Raw genomic sequence first — 17,629 nt, forward strand, 5'->3', positions numbered from 1 at the left:
TGAGCTAATGCAGGTGTAAAATTATTTAGGTGGCTGGGGGGGTCCTGTAGACCCGACGCCCACCCGTTGATCCCGAGGAAGGCGAAAAAAAACCCTAGCTGTGCCAGCTGATTGCACCAATAGGGGAAAAATTCCTTCCTGACCCCCGAAGGCAGTCGGACCGCGAGACCCTGGATCAACCATGCGGGGGGGAGGGGGGGGTCACGCAAGCTTACCTGAAGGTGGTGGTCCTGGCTTGTTGTGCGGCGGTCCTGTTGTGGTGGTCCTGTCTTGCTGTCTCCTGGTGTCTCTGCGTAGCGATCTGGTAGTGACAGGCAGCAGAGTACTAATTCAGGAAAAAGCCTACGGAGAGGAAGGAGGTAGGGTAAGCTGGGAGGTGGGCTCACGCGGTGAGCTGAGCGGTGGGCTCAAGTGTGCTGGGGCTCAGCCACAGCCACGGTCTTCCTTGTCTAGCAAGCTAGAACATTGGAGGCTGTGGTTCATGCTCCCCAGATGGCTGGTAGGCAGGGGACCGGGTCACCAATAGAACCTGCTAAGGGGGGGGTCTGGGGGGTGCCTCCAGGTCCTGGTGGAACTGAGGCAGTGCCTGGAGGTGCTGGGTGTACCAAGATGGCCGCCGGGCTAGGCCAGACCCTAGGCTCTGGGTCAGGCTGGAGTGGCTGAGTGGACCAATATGGCTTCCGGGCTAGGCCAAAGCCCCAGGCTGTCCCAGACTTGGCCTCTCGGTCTTGATGCGGCGTCCTTGAGGATGGGGGGTGGGGTCAGGTCGGTGTAGGTTGCAGGGCCTGCCGCGGCGAGTAGATTCGAATGGAGGGGCCGGTGTGAGCAGGAATGGATGTGGATGCACCGGGCTAGGCCGGAGCTGCTGTGTTTCCTGCGGGCGTGTCCGAAGCTGCTGGCGGCAAGCGGCGGTGGGGATCGTGCGATCCGAGGTGGGCGAGTCGAGTGGCGGCTATCGGGGGCCAGGGGGATCCCGTTCTTAGACCCCCATGCCCGGTGGGGGGTGTTCTTGCTGCTGGAGGTCCGGGGAAAGCTGAGGCTGGAGGGGCCGGAACTTGTGGACGGCTGGTGACAGAGCTTCTGACAGTGTGTCTGCTCTGTCTCAGATGTCTTATTGATGGTCATGACTTGTATCCTGTATTTTTGTGGTATGGTTCTATGTCATTCAAGTAGTCACACGATCTGACTTTTTGACAACAAACATGCAAATTAGCTGTTTTGGAGCAACTAGACCCCCGATCCCTCCTTTACACTTCAAAGTATTCAGATCGCCGTTTTCTGCGATTCTGAATACTGTATATATTTTTAAATCCGGTGCCATTGGCAGCCGAGTAAACCGGAAGTGACGTCATTTCCGTGTTTACAATTAGGAGACTGGAATGAAGCCGCTTACAGAAGCGGCGGATTGTGCATCGGTGCTCCCGATTGAACAGGAGCCCTGGTTAGAGCGGCTTTTAGCCACGTCGGTTGTTATGGGAGGAAAAAAATCAGTACCGGGATGATGCCTGCAGGTGCGGGCATCATCCCTGTATAACCCCCCAAAAGCCGAGTATGCACATCTGCGTACGTTCGGCGGTAAGGGGTTAATAGAGAAACATCAAATGCCAGCTTCAGAGTTCTTTTGATATACTCAGATAGCACATTTTTTAAAAACCTTATCACAAAATTCCGATATAGCAACCATGACCTCCATGGAATATTTGTGTCAGAAGTTTGATAAAATCCATGGGAATATTTCAGAGATCTATACTATTTTGACCAATTCCCTCTGTTAAGCAGGATTATATGGAAAAATGGGATATAAAAACGCCAATATAGTGTAAAACCTTTTCAAACAGGCTTTATTAAAAGGTAATGCACTTACATGTGACTGGATAAAAACGGCATGTGTAAACAAAGAGACATCCGTTATGCTTTCCTCTGAGCGCAATGAAAGGAAATGACACCTCTGCCCTCTGCCGTCACCTCTACCCTCTGCCATTTGGTGTTACGTTTGGAGTGAGAGGACTCGCAGATTCCTCCATTGGTTACTTGAAGTGATCTACCCCATTTACTATATGTGGATTCCAGAATGGAGTTGGGGTATAACACAATAGCTCTTTTGACCTTCTGTAAGAGGTCAATGCTCTCTGGTAAGGGCACATCTTTATTTTTGGTGGAGGTTCAATCACAAGGTGGAGGCAGTTGGTGATACAACAGTCAAGATACCTACTCATATATAAGTCACGCTGGTGACTCATGGACTCACTTTACTTAATTATTTTGATATTAGGGCGATTCATGGACTCGCTGTTCTTCGATAATTTTTATATGTTTATTAGCACAACACATTTTATTTACAAATTTAGTTTGTGATAATATCTCACTAGAGTGGTGCAGCTGTTTAATTATTTGTAGGAATGAGCTTGATGTTCGGGTCGAATGTTAGTTCGATTCGAACATCGGGTGTTTGCCCTTTGGCCAACGAGCGAACATTATGGGGCGTTTGCGGCAAATTCGAGCACCACGGAGCGCCCCATAATGCACTGCAAGATTGCAATGGATTGCTGTATGATGATTGGACACAGCATACACCTGACCTGCATGCTTTAGCCAATCACAGCGCTCTCTGCTAAGAGAGCCATAATTGGCCAAAGGCCATTGGCCAATCATGCCCCAGGGGGACTAAGTCCACGCCCCACACTATATAAGGCTGCTTACACAGTGGCCGCGTGTAGTGTTGTTGGTGTGGACTGAGAGAGCTTGATTTAGATTAAGCAGGTAAGTTATTCAGTTAGTGCCAGTGTTTTTGATAATGCAGTGTAGGCGGTGTATAAAATACAGTGCAGCCACTGTACAGTTTCTAATACAGTGCAGGCAGTGTACACAGTATCTAATACAGTGTGTACAGTTTCTACTACACTTCTGGTGGTGTACACAGTACGCAATACAGTGCAGCCGTAGTACAGTTGCTAATACAGTGCAGGCGGTGTACACAGTATCTAATACAGTGTATACAGTTTCTACTACACTTCTGATGGTGTACACAGTATCTAATCCAGTGTAGTGTGGTGTTACAAAACAAAATATACATCATGTCCAGAAGGCCACCAAGGAGAGGCCAACACTCACAGGCCACTAAAAGAGGGAAAGCAGCCTCTGTGTCTACTAGGGGTGCAACGGATCAAAAAACTCACGGATCGGATCGTTTCTCGGATCAGAGTCAAGGATCGGATCATTTTTCGGATCAGCAAATAATTGAATTTGCAAAAACCTGTGAAAATGCCAACACCATATAGTCCCCACTGTAATATACATCTCCCCCACTGTAATATACATCTCCCCCACTGTAATATCCACGTCATCTCCCCCAATGTAATATTGGCTGAGTATGGCTGGGTATTGGCAGGGTAAGTATTGGCAGGGTATTGCAGAGTATAGCAGAGTATTGGCAGGGTCTTGGCAGGGTGTTGCAGATTATTGCTGGGTATTGCAGATTATTGGCAGGGTAAGTATTGCAGAGCATTGGCAGGGTAAGTATTGCAGAGTAAGTATTGCAGAGTATTGTGCAGAGTATTGGCAGGGTATATATTGCAGTGTATTGGCAGGGTAAGTATTGCAGAGTATTGGCAGGGTAAGTATTGCAGAGTATTGGCAGGGTAAGTATTGCAGAGTATTGGCAGGGTATTGCTGGGATGGCTGTGGCTGCCATCCGATTTCTCCCCTCCACTGTACAGATCAGTATAGGAGAGAGAAACCGGCGTCATCATGACGCTGGCTTGTTTACAGGTGATCGCTCCGTCACGGAGCGTTCACATTGTAAACGCCGACGGGAGTACCAAGATGGCTGCCACTCTGGAACTATGCCGAAGCCGCGGCCTTTCCTAAGGCCGAGACCGCGGATCGCAGCGTGTGACGATCCAAGCAGGGTGACCCGTTCGGATCGCGGATCGGTGCCGATCCGTTGCACCCCTAGTGTCTACAGTCAACAGTGGTGGGCGTGGACATAGTGCATCCTCTGCAGGTGGCCCTGGGGCACACTTGTCCTTTTTTTCTGCTGCTGGCCATGTTATTGAGCCAGAACATGCAGAAGAGTTGGTGGAGGGGATAACAAAGCCATCCTCATCCTCCTCATCCTCTGTCACCTATACTCAGAGTAGTTTGCCTTCCAACGCAGCTGCCAAAAGTGGCCTATTCCACCGGCTCCTTGTCCACAGTAGCCCCACCATCATGCATGGAGGAGTCCCCCGAATTATTCGACCACGGTGTTGGGTACATGCTGCTGGAGGATGCACAGCAATTTGGAAGCTCCAATGTTGGTTCCCAGGTTGAGGAAGGGAGTAACGTGAGCCTAGAGAGAGGGGGTGCCCAAGAAGGCCAAGAAACTGGAAATCATGTTCCCCCAGCTGCAGCACACTGCCAAGTTTGCTCCAGTGATGAGGGAGGGGATGATGAGGTCACTGACTGTACTTGGGTGCCTGAGAGAAGAGAGGAGGAGAAGGCAAAACTCCCATGAGGCAGGATGTCCTCTAGGGGGCAGATTAGGGGCAGCCACCCTATTGCATCGCACAGCTGAGCTCCGCAGGGGCAGGGTTCTGCTGAACCCCCGCTGACTTTTAAAAGTTCCTTGGTGTGGGCCTTTTTCAACACGTGTGCAGCCGATCACACTGTCGCTGTTTGCAGCCGCTTGGGCACCACATGCTTGACCACATATGATGATCTGACATGCAGTCCGTTGGTAACAGCACTTGAAAGACCCACATCAAAGAAAACGGCGGTCTTCTCCTTGCTCCTTATCTGAAATCTTCTACTATACCTCCAGTCCTCTCAAAAACCTGCACTGAGAGGAATGAAGGTATAGCAATAACGTGTCCTAAGTACTTGCAGCCAATCTGATAGCAGTACACCACCATCAGATTTTAGCAAGCAAATTTCACTACCCCAGTTGCTGAACTGTAAAAAGAAATTCCATCCCAGCCATCCACATGCTCAGCGTCTAAATGCCAGCTTGACCAAACTGCTAGCACTGCAACTGCTGCCTTTTCAGCTAGTAGACTCTGCCCCTTTTCGTGAATTTGTGGAATGTGCTGTACCTCAGTGGCAGGTTCCAAAACACAATTTCTTTTCACGGAAGGCCATTCCGGCTCTCTACCGACATGTAGAAGGCAATGTTTTGACCTAGTTGGATAGGGCGGTCAGCAGTAAGGTGCATGGGCAGGGACATTATTTTTCCTTCATGTCGCACTGGATAACTCTACTGGCAGCTGGGAAGGATGCAGCACGGGGTTCGGTGTTGTTGGAGCTTGTTCCACCACCATGCCTCCAAAATGCTAGTAGTGATTCTGCCACAGGTCTCTCCTCTACCCCCTCATCTTTTTCTTCCTCTATGGCCTCTTCTGCAGATTTGTCCTCTTAACCGAGCACCGCAAGCAAGCAGTCAGGCTAAAAGTTGCAATGCGGTGCTTGAGTTTGTCTGCCTAGGGGACAGGAGCCACACTGGGGCAGAGATTCTGTCATCTCTGCAGGGGCAGGCTCAGAGGTGGTTGATGCAACACCAGCTTCAGCCAGGAATGGTTATATGTGACAATGGCACCAACCTTCTCTCCGCCCTCCAACAGGGACACTTGACCCATGTTTGGCACACATCCTGAATTTAGTGGTACAGTGGTTCTTGAGCAGGAACCCAGGCTTACAGGATCTCCTGAGGCCGGCCAGAAAAGTCTGTGGTAATTTCCACCAGTCATACAATGCCAATGCTCGGCTGGCTGACATTCAAAGGGAATGTAACCTGCCCACCAGCCACCTCCTTTGTGACATGCCCACCAGGTGGAACTCAATGTTGACAATGCTGCAGCGGCTGCACACACAGCAGAGGGCCATCAATGAGTACCTGCGCGAGTATGGCAGCAGGACAGGGTCAGCGGAGCTTGGCTTCTTTTCACCACGCCAGTGGCTACTGATCAATGATGCATGCATTGTCCTGTCACCATTTGAGGAGGCCACAAGGATGGTGAGCAGTGACAATGCATGCATCAGTGATACTGTACCTCTAGTTCTCCTGTTGGAGCACACGCTTTGTGGAATCATGGACAAGGCACTTGAGGCAGAACAACAGGAGGAAGAGAAGGACTTCCTTACCTCTCAAGGCCCCCTGGGGCCTGGGGCTAGAGCTCATAGCAGCAGTCACCAACCTTTTTGCAGGCGCATTGTTTCTATTGTTACATTCTAATATATAATGAAATGGTTCAACTCACCATAATGCAGAATCAGTGGGAGCCCTGGGCGTGTCACTTGCCACATCTCCTGCCACCAGATGCAGCATGTCACTTGCCACCGTCGCCTGTCACCAGATGCAGCTTTTTAATTTGCCACCGTCTCCTGCCACTAGATGTGGGTTGTCACATCACCTGCCATCATTTGCAGATTGTCACATCACATGCCACCATTTCCACATTGTCACTTGCCACGTCACCTGTCACCTGCCACCTGCCACCTGATGCAGACTGTCACTTGCCACATCACCTGCCACCATTAGCAGATTGTCACTTGCCACATGTGGATTGTCACTTGCCAACTGATGTGGACTGTCACTTGCCATGCTAGCCAATGCCACCAAATGTGCATTGGTGGCAGGCTGGCAGCACTGTTCCATTAAGTGAGGGCAGGAGATCGGAGATGCGGGGCGGGCAGTGAGAGATGGTGCAATCTCTCTGCTCCTCGCTGCACCTCCGACAGTGAAGAGGCCCGCACTGTGAGGGCGGAAGAGCGCTGATGTGTGACGGGCAGGGAGAGATGATGTCATCTCTCTGCTCCCCGCTGCAGATCACTCCCACATTAAAGTGGCCTGGCTGTGAGGGCGGAAGAGTGGTGACGTGGAGTTGGCGGAGAGAGATGATTTCATCTCTCTCCTCCACCTCTAATGCAGCCCGCCTGCCGCAGCTGTGACCCGTTGGTTAGGCAGGGACCCTGCGGCAAGAGCCTCAGGGCTCCAGATTTGGGGCTACAGCCTCAATTGCCACTCCCTGGCGAAGTATTTGCAATATGCAATTGAGCTACTGGCCTGTCCTGCATCCAGTGTGATCTCTCAAAGCACATTCAGTGCTGCTGGAGGGTTTGTAATGGATCAAAGAGTGCGCCTGTCCACAGACTCCGTTGATAGGCTCACATTCATAAAAAGGATTCAGTCTTGGATCAGCCGCTATCAAGCACCTGATGCTGATGTAACTGATTGAATTTGCTATGGATGTGGGATCCCTTGAAGGCTGCCTATGCTAACTATGCTATTCCTCCTCAGTCTTGATGATGATAGCTTCCAACAATATTTTTGGTTTAGGGCACCACACCACCACCCAAGGCCCAATTTTTCTGCCCCTGTTTCACAGCAGGGCCCGTTCCTGTGCCCAAGAGTATCTGTGAGGGGTTACAGTGTTGTGGCACCACCACCCAAGGCCCAATTTTTCTGCCCCTGTTTAACAGGGGCATGTAATTACAATGTTTGGTATAATATTTAATCGCAGTGTCCCTTCCTGTGCCCAACAAGAGTATCTGTGAGGGGTTACAGTGTTGTGGCACCACCACCACGCAAGGCCCAATTTTTCTGCCCCTGTTTAACAGGGGCATGTAATTACAATTTTTGATATAATATTTCAATGCAGAGCCCATTCCTGCGCCCAACAAGAGGATCTCTGAGGGATAACAGTGTTGTGGCACCACCACCACCCAAGGCCTAATTTTTCTGCCCCTGTTTAACAGGGGCATGTAATTACAATTTTTGATATAATATTTCAAAGCAGGGCCCATTCCTGAACCCAACAAGAGTATCTGTGAGGGGTTACAATGTTGTGGTAGCACTACCACCCTACAAGGCCCAATTATTCTGCCCCTGTTTAACAGGGGCATTAATTGCAATTCTCGATATAATATTTCACAGCAGGGCCCATCCCTGCGCCCACCAAGAGTAACTGTGAGGGCTTACAGTGTTATGGTACCACCAACAACTAAAGCCCAATTTTCTGCACAGTATATGGGGGAGGCCGTATAGTATATATACCACTGTTCAGAGTATATAGTGCCTGGGGGACCCCCACGCCATTTTTTTTTTTAAATTTGGGTGTGGAGTTCCCCTTAATATCCATACCAGACCCAAAGGTCCTGCTAATGGACTGGGAAGGGGGCACCCATGCCATTTTTTTCAATGATTTTCATCTATATTGCCGGGACCCGGCAATACATTACAGCCGAGTAGTTTTAAATTACATTTTTTTCCTTTAGAAATGTAATTTTGGTGTGGTATTGTTCTAAACATGGGAAAAGTGTGCTACTTTACAGGAACACTAAGGACGCCCCCCAGGCACAATATTTAAATGAATATTTTATTTTTATTGTTTCACTTTAAGCATTATTAAAATCACTGCTCCCGAAAAAATTGCAGTTTTTAAAACTTTTGTTTGCATCCATAATGTCCCCTGGGGCAGGACCTGGGTCCCCAAAGATTTTTATGGCAATAACTTGCATATAAGCCTTTAAAATGAGCACTTTTGATTTTTCACGTTCATGTCCCATAGACTTTAACAGTGTTCGCCAAAAAGCAGAACTCCTGGAATTTTCTTTCTTCGCTTCAGTGGGGCTGTGCCCACATTGGTTAACTGCTTGTTTTGTCTAGGGGTGTGCACAAAGCTCATACTCACCCGATCCTTCAATCTTTTGTAAACAGTGCTCCCCCAATGTCAATGGATGCAGCAGTGGGGCTCGGGAGTGAATGTGCACGAGTGCCCCTATGGGAAACCGCTTCCCGTGTGGGCAGTGAACAGAGAGGAGGAGCCAGGAGCTTCAGCGGGAGACCCAAGAAGGGAAGGTTCAGGGCCGCTCTGAGCAATTCCATTATTATTTGTTTTACTGTTTCATTTACAATTGCTGTAAGTGACAATGTGATTGAAACGGGAGTGGATAATAAAAAACACCTTTCACTTGCACTGAAGTGGAAATTTGATTTTTTTTTGATGTGAGTATGTTCCATAGCAGTTTCAATAGTTTGGTACATCAGAATTAGGAAATCAATAAAATTTTGAGTGGCAGATCGCTATGGTTTAAAGCAATTGTAAAGCTACAAAATTGATAAATTCAAAACCAGTTTAAAATAAATCGGAATTTACAGCAATTAAACTGTGGCACTAATTAGTCTAAGTATTTGAACATTACTAAATAGGCTTGTAATCAGACAGAATTAATTAGAAATTGTGGTCACTATGCCAGAACAATATATGGTTGTGTTCTGTTTTCCCTTGACAGGTCCTCTATGCAATCATTGCATACATCCTACCTTACTTGTGCAATTCTTCTCTTAACTAACAATTAGGCATGCTGTTACTCCTAATTTGATTACTCAATCACTTTACTCAAAATGAATGTGTGCTTTATCACTGTGACAGTGCTGGAGAGTTACAGCATAACCATGAATCACCTAGTCAGGAACTTGTTAGAACGTGAACAAGATGTATAGAGGTCTTTGTTGGCAACACAGGTGGAAAATGTACAGTTATGGATCCTTTTATATGGGAATATTGTGACAGTATCAGGCAAAAGAAAGAAATGTAGAGTTAGAGGCAGCAGGGAATTCTGTTATGACCTGAAAATAAAGGAGTAAAAAAAAGGAAGCTTACGAGGATACCCAAAAGAACTGGCAGGGGGTAAAAGTACCTAGTATATGGATACATGTTTACCCTCAAAATGTACAACCTAAGTCGGGGTTTGTAGAGAAGGCACGATCAGGCGTGGTAGCAGAGCTTTTCCATCTACTACTACAGGACTCCTTGGATTATTGGAAGCTCTGAGTATGCAGAGCTAATGCACATCCCCTATTTTATCCCATAATGCAGTGGTTAGTGCCCAAGCGACTTATTGCCAAATCTGAGCACCAGAAATAATTCAGGGGTATGCATATTGCAACCATTTGAAAATAGCAACCATTAAAGTCTATGTACAGTGCCTTGAAAAAAGTATTCATACCCCATGAAATTTTCCAGATTTTGTCATGTCACAATCAAAAACGTAAATGTATTTTTATTGGGATGATAAATGTTTTTCAAAATTTTTTACAAACAAATATCTAAAAAGTTTGTGCATTTGTATTCAGCCCCCCCTGAGTCAATACTTTGTAGAACCCCCTTTCGCTGCAATTACAGATGCAAGTCTTTTTGGAGATGTCTCTACCAGCTTTGCACATCTAAAGAGTGACATTTTTGACCATTCTTCTTTTCAAAATAGCTCAAGCTCTGTCAGATTGGATAGAGAGTGTCTGTGAACAACAATTTTCAAGTCTTGCCACAGATTCTCAGTTGGATTTAGGTCTGGACTTTGACTGGCCCATTCTAACACATGAATATGCTTTGAGCTAACCATTCCATTGTAGCTCTGGCTGTACATTTAGGGTCGCTGTCCTGCTGGAAGGTGAACCTCTGCCCCAGTCTCAAGTTTTTTGCAGACTCTAATGCCGCGTACACACGGTCGGAATTTCAGCCAGCAAAAGACAAATAAGAGCTTTTCATCAGAAAATGTGACTGTGTGTATGCTCCATCGGAATTTTGCTGACTGAATTTCTGCCAGCAAAAGAATGAGAGCAGGTTCTCAATTTTTTGGGACGGAAAAGTTCTTTATCGGAAATTCCGATCTTGTGTATGCAATTCAGATGTGCAAAAACTCTTGCATGCTCAGATTCGACTATGAGACGAAAGCTATTGGCTTCTGGCTATTGAACTTCCTTTTTCTAGTCCCATCGTATGTGTTGTATGTCACCGCGTTCTTGACGGTTGGAATTTGGTGTGACCGTGTGTATGCAAGACAGCTTGAGTGAAATCCCATCGGAATTCCATCGGGAAAACCATCAGAGCCTTTTCCGACCAAAATTCAGATCATGTGTACACGGCATAACAGGTTTTCTTCTAAGATTGCCCTGTATTTGGGGACAACCCAAAATTTGGGATTATAAAGAGAACAAATAGGGAAGGTAAATCTCCCTAACAGGGCCACTGACAGATGTTCTAATCCTTCTCCACTCTAAAACAAAAAGTTTTGGCCTTAATTGTAATTTAAGCTGGTCGTGGACTGATTGAAATTCAGCCAGTTCAGCATGAACCAGTCAATTTTTGATTAGGGTGTAGCCATCCCAGTTTGAATTCGATCATTTGATCAACTTCTGTCGAAGAGAAATGCTGGAAAGATTTTGTTGAACAACAGATGCCACCGCTGGTCTTTGTATTCTGGCAGCAGCAAGTCCTGCTACCAGAATACAATATCCTGGTGGAGGGATTCACCTATCCACCTCGTTTGTGTGGATTAGGGATGAGCCGAACACCCCCCGGTTGGGTTCGCACCAGAACTTTCGAACGGACCCCAAATTTGTATGAACTTTAGAACCCCATTGAAGTCTATGGGACTCGAACGTTTGAAATTAAAAGTGCTAATTTTAACGGCTAATATGCAAGATACTGACCTAAAAAGGGTTTGGGGACCTGGCTCCTGCCCCAGGGGACATGGGTCAATGCCTAAAATGTTTTTAAAAATGGCCGTTTTGGCGGGAGCACTGATTTTAATGACGATTAAAGTGAAAAAAAAAGTGAAATATTCCTTTAAATATGGTGCCTGGGGGGTGTCTGTAGTATGCCTGTGAAGTGCCACGTGTTTCCTGTGTTTAGAACAGTCCCTGCACAAAATGACATTAAATGGAAATAACATCATTTAAAACTGCTTGCGGTTTTAATGTTATATCTGGTTCCTGCAATATGGTTGAAAATCATTGAGAAAAATGGCACGGGTAGCCCTCCCTGCCCATTACCAGCCCCTTTGGGTCTTGTACCCATATTAAAAAAAGGAAATGTGTGTGTCCCCCAGGCCCTATATACTCAGAACAGCAGTATACAGGTGGTGCAAACAAGACAGGGTCTGCGTAGTGTGGCAGCACGCAGGTAAAATCACCTGGTTGTATCCAGGATGGGAAATATGTGTGTCCTAGATTCAGGCTTTATGCAGACTTTTACAATTAGAGGGGAAGAGTTAATGAGCCCAGCTGTAGTAAGTGGGCTCATTAAGACCTCTACAAAAAACCCCAGCATGCATAGGGAGATGCTCCATCCTGGAACCAGTTTTGTGTTGTATAGACTGGGGAGTGTGTCACCTGTACTGTGCGGTGAGTTAACGCCTGTGTGGCAAAACCTTTACAACAAAGGCAGGGACTGGTACAGCACAAGGCTGCACCCAGTTGTTAGACAGGGAGTCTACGTGTGTAGTTAGAGGTCAAGCTGACCAGGATTTATTTTCTTGTTTTATTTTGTTTGGCTGTTATATGTATCACTGCATGTAGCATAAATAAACCGGATCTTTTGTTTTTTTAACCTACACCGCTGTCTGCTGTGCCTGACTTTGTGTTGTGAACCCATCCAGGGGGTCACAGACACCCGCTGCCGAGCTAACCCCTCACAGTTGGTGGAGAATTTTGGCACTTTTTTTTTGTTAAGGCCAGCATGGAGGAGATACTGAGACAGCTGGCTCTAGCAAATGCAAACCAGCAACAAACAAATGCAGGTTTACAAAAGAGCCTTGCAGCCCAGCAGCAGATAAATGCAACTTTGCAGCAGAGTTTGGAAAATCAGCAGAAGGCTCACCAGCAGAGTTTGGAAGCTCAGCAACAAGCCCAGCAGCGATCTGAAGCCCGCTTCATAGACCTGTTGCAGAAGCAAGAGCAGAATTTTCAACAGAAAATAGAGACATTAATACACCAACGTCCGCAGACCAATGAAGCAAGTGGTTACAATAATACCGCATCCTTTGGTGTGAGCCGTTTACTGACAAAAATGACTGGAGAGGATGATCCGGAGGTGTTTTTGACCACATTTGAAAGGACTGCTGAAAGGGAAAAGTGGCCTAAGGAGCAATGGGCTGGACTGGTGGCCCCTCTGTTAACTGGGGAATCGCAGAAAGCTTATTATGACCTAGAGCCTGACCAAGCAAAAGACTATGTGGTGCTAAAAGCAGAAATATTGGCACGGCTGGGTGTCACCCTGGCCGTCCGGGCTCAGCGTGTGCATAACTGGACTTTTCAGGTTGGAAAACCTCCCAGGTCTCAAATGTATGATCTCATTCACCTGAGCAGGAAGTGGCTGCAGCCAGAGACTTTGACTGCACCAAACATTGTGGAACGTGTTGTTATGGATCGTTTCCTGAGAGCTCTTCCTACTGCCATCCAAAAATGGGTAAGCCATGGAGACCCAGAAAATGCAGATAAACTTGTGGATCTGGTTGAGAGGTACTTGGCTACAGAGAACCTGACCACATCTTCCAGGGACTCACGGACTTTCCCCCCTAAGACCAGATCATCCCCAGTGGCGGGTAAGATGACTCCAAGGGGTGATGGTGGAGAGAGTGAGAGGGTGGGAGTTCTACCTAAGGTCTGGCGGGAGCAGCCTAGGAAGCCCATGCTGCAAGAGGCAGCGAAAAAGATTATTTGCTACCGCTGCCGGCAAGAGGGACATATTGCAGCCAATTGCCCAGTTGTGGATGAGCCTATGCAATGTGACTTTATAAGGGAGAGACGTCAGTCGCTGTTTGCGACAGTTGCATGCACTGCCATTCGGGGACCTGAGAGACATTTATGTAAAATGTGTATTAATGGTAGACATGTTGATGTGTTGCTAGATTCAGGTAGCCTGGTAACATTGATAAAAGCTGAATTAGTTACTACAGAGGTCTCTGGGAAGAACAGGGTGGCTGTTATTTGTGTGCATGGGGACACCCGAGAGTATCCTGTAACTTCAGTGTTTTTTGAGACCCCCAAAGGTAACCTCTCTCATCAGGTGGGGTTAGTGTCTCACTTACCACATGATGCTATTGTGGGAAGGGATTTTCCAAAATTCTGGGAACTCTGGGATTGTCCTGAGCCCCCCACTGGTGCCCCTATAAACCAGGAAGATGACCAGAATTCCTCTGGGGGTGGTGAGGACTCTCCTGAATTTCCCTTGTCGGTATTGGCGGGGGAAACTCGAGAAACTGGGGAGGAGCCAACATCCTCAGTTGAAAACATGCCGTCTGTGGAGTTTTCGGATCTTGAGGTTCACAGGGAAAATTTTGTCACAGAACAGTTAAAAGACCCCACCCTAATAAAGGCACGGGAAAATGTGGTGAAAATAGATGGCAAGTTAGTGAACCCAGATAAGACTTGCACTTACCCGTACTTCACTGTGGAAAGGGACCTGCTGTATCGAGTGGCTCAAAGGGCAGAAGAAACCATTGAGCAACTTGTGGTGCCCAAACCTTACAGGAAGTTGGTGTTAGAATTGGCCCATGGGCACATTCTGGGAGGTCATCTGGGGACCGAAAAAACCAGAGAGAGGGTATTGCAGAGATTCTATTGGCCTGGGGTCATGAAGGAAACAGAAAATTATTGTTCCTCCTGCCCTGTGTGTCAGAAGTCGGCACCTATGCCACATTTCCGTAACCCGCTGGTACCTCTTCCTATCATTGAGGTCCCCTTTGAAAGGATCGCAATGGATTTGGTAGGTCCGATAATGAAGTCTGCTAGGGGGCATCAGTACATTTTGGTTATATTGGACTATGCCACCCGATATCCGGAAGCAATTCCTCTTCGAAACACCTCGCCCAAAACTATAGCCAAAGAGCTATCTCTTGTTTTTAGCCGTGTGGGTATTTGTAAGGAACTGCTTACGGACCAAGGTACACCCTTTATGTCCCGGGTTATGAAAGAATTATGCAAGTTGTACAAAGTGAAGCAATTGCGTACATCTGTGTATCACCCCCAAACAGATGGGTTGGTTGAAAGATTCAACAAAACCCTAAAACAAATGTTAAAGAAGGTGGTGGATAGAGATGGAAAGAATTGGGATTGTCTAATACCCTATCTGATGTTTGCCATTAGGGAGGTACCCCAATCCTCTACGGGTTTCTCACCCTTCGAGTTGCTCTATGGGAGACACCCAAGAGGGCTGCTGGATATCGCCAAGGAAACTTGGGAAAATGAGAGTTCTCCTCACAGGAGTGTGATTGAGCATGTCGCCCTGATGCAAGATAGAATTGCACAGGTAATGCCAATTGTAAAGGAACATTTAACCCAAGCGCAGTTAGCACAGCAGAGAGTGTACAACCGTGGGGCCAAGACACGTACTTTTTCCCCGGGGGATAGGGTCTTGGTGCTAGTCCCTACGGTTGAAAGCAAATTTCTGGCCAAATGGCAAGGTCCATATGAAGTAATTGAAAAAATTAGTGAGGTGAACTACAGGGTTAGACAGCCAGGAAGGCGAAAGCCGGAGCAGATCTATCACGTCAATCTGCTGAAAGCCTGGAGGGATAGGGAATCCCTAGTCGCAGAGACTTTGTCACAAGTACAGCCTGATTGCTTAGTTCCTGAGGTTGGAATAGCAGACACCTTATCGAAAGCCCAACAACAGGAGGTTAAAGAGTTTGTACTTCGTAACAAAGAGATTTTCTCTGAGCTGCCGGGACAAACATCTGGCGTAGAGCATGACATTATCACCCCGCCAGGAGAAAGGGTAAAACTAAAACCTTATAGAATACCAGAGGCCCGACGGGAGGCAATACGTGGGGAGGTTCAAAGGATGCTGGAATTGGGTGTGATAGAGGAGTCCCAGAGTGACTGGTCCAGTCCTATCGTACTAGTGCCCAAACCTGATGGGAGCTGGCGGTTTTGTAACGATTTTCGACAATTAAATAAAGTTACAAAATTTGACACCTACCCCATGCCGCGTATAGATGAGTTGATTGACCGGCTGGGAACAGCCCGATATATGACAACTCTTGATCTCACCAAAGGGTATTGGCAAATTCCCCTGGCCGAGTCGGCCAAGGAGAAAACTGCGTTTGTAACCCCAGATGGGGCATTCCAATATAAGAGAATGCCGTTTGTGTTACAGAATGCACCGGCAACATTCCAGCGGAAAATGGATAAGATTCTGAGGCCCCATCAGAAATATGCTGCAGCTTACCTGGATGATGTGATTATTCATAGCACAGACTGGGTCTCACATTTACCAAAAGTACAAGCAGTCCTAGACTCTATCCGGGAAGCTGGGTTTACGGCCAATCCAAAGAAGTGTACCATTGGACAGGAGGAGGCCAAATATCCTGGGTACACTATTGGGAGGGGGGTGATAAAACCCCAAGTCAATAAAGTCGAGGCCATACAGAGTTGGCCACGTCCCAACAGCAAGAAACAGGTACGAGCCTTTCTGGGAATCGCTGGCTATTATCGACGATTCATTCCCCATTTTGCTTCTCAGGCTGTGCCCCTCACCAACCTGACGAAAGGGAAAGAGTCGGTCATGGTTAAATGGTCCCCAGAGGCTGAAGAAGCATTTCAGTCCTTAAAAACAGCCTTATGTAGCCAGCCAGTGTTGTACTCACCAGACTTCTCTAAGGACTTCGTGGTACAAACTGATGCATCAGACGTTGGGTTAGGAGCAGTGTTATCCCAGGTCTGGAACGGGGAAGAGCACCCAGTCATTTACCTCAGCAGGAAGTTGAAGTCCCATGAGGTAAATTACGCCACAATTGAGAAGGAATGTTTAGCAGTAAAGTGGGCTCTAGATTCCCTTCGGTACTATCTGCTAGGTAGGCACTTTGACCTGGTGACTGATCACGCTCCTTTAAAGTGGATGGCTCAAAACAAGGAGACCAATAGAAGGGTAAATAGGTGGTTCCTGGCCCTACAGGAATTTAACTTTACAGTTAAGCATCGCCCTGGTGTTAAAATGGGGAATGTGGATGCTTTGTCTCGGATACATGCGTGTCTGGCTGCTTGTGTTACAACCCCAAGGTTGAAACAAGAGGAGGGGTATGTGGCAGCACGCAGGTAAAATCACCTGGTTGTATCCAGGATGGGAAATATGTGTGTCCTAGATTCAGGCTTTATGCAGACTTTTACAATTAGAGGGGAAGAGTTAATGAGCCCAGCTGTAGTAAGTGGGCTCATTAAGACCTCTACAAAAAACCCCAGCATGCATAGGGAAATGTTCCATCCTGGAACCAGTTTTGTGTTGTATAGACTGGGGAGTGTGTCACCTGTACTGTGCGGTGAGTTAACGCCTGTGTGGCAAAACCTTTACAACAAAGGCAGGGACTGGTACAGCACAAGGCTGCACCCAGTTGTTAGACAGGGAGTCTACGTGTGTAGTTAGAGGTCAAGCTGACCAGGATTTATTTTCTTGTTTTATTTTGTTTGGCTGTTATATGTATCACTGCATGTAGCATAAATAAACCGGATCTTTTGTTTTTTTAACCTACACCGCTGTCTGCTGTGCCTGACTTTGTGTTGTGAACCCATCCAGGGGGTCACACACACCCGCTGCCGAGCTAACCCCTCACAGTAGGTTTGTTGTGTTAAGTTGAATCTGTTTGTAATTTTCAACTGGTACATTTTTAAAGTGTAGCCCCAGTCAAAAAAACTATTTTTAAGCTTTTTGGAAAACATAGGGAAGGGTTATCACCCCTGTATAATTTGTTTTGTGTTACATCTTTTTTCATCTCACTTGCTGTTGTCTCCTTCCGTTTGCAAGTAGGAGATGTTTGTAAGTTGGATGTTTGAAAGTAGGGGCCTGCCCTATATGCTCTGCAGAAATGGCGGAACAAG

This window comes from Lithobates pipiens, unplaced genomic scaffold, assembly GCF_037356315.1.
Source record: "Lithobates pipiens isolate NorthernLeopardFrog02 unplaced genomic scaffold, aLitPip1_a1.2 Scaffold_18, whole genome shotgun sequence".
Classification (NCBI taxonomy): Eukaryota; Metazoa; Chordata; class Amphibia; order Anura; family Ranidae; genus Lithobates; species Lithobates pipiens.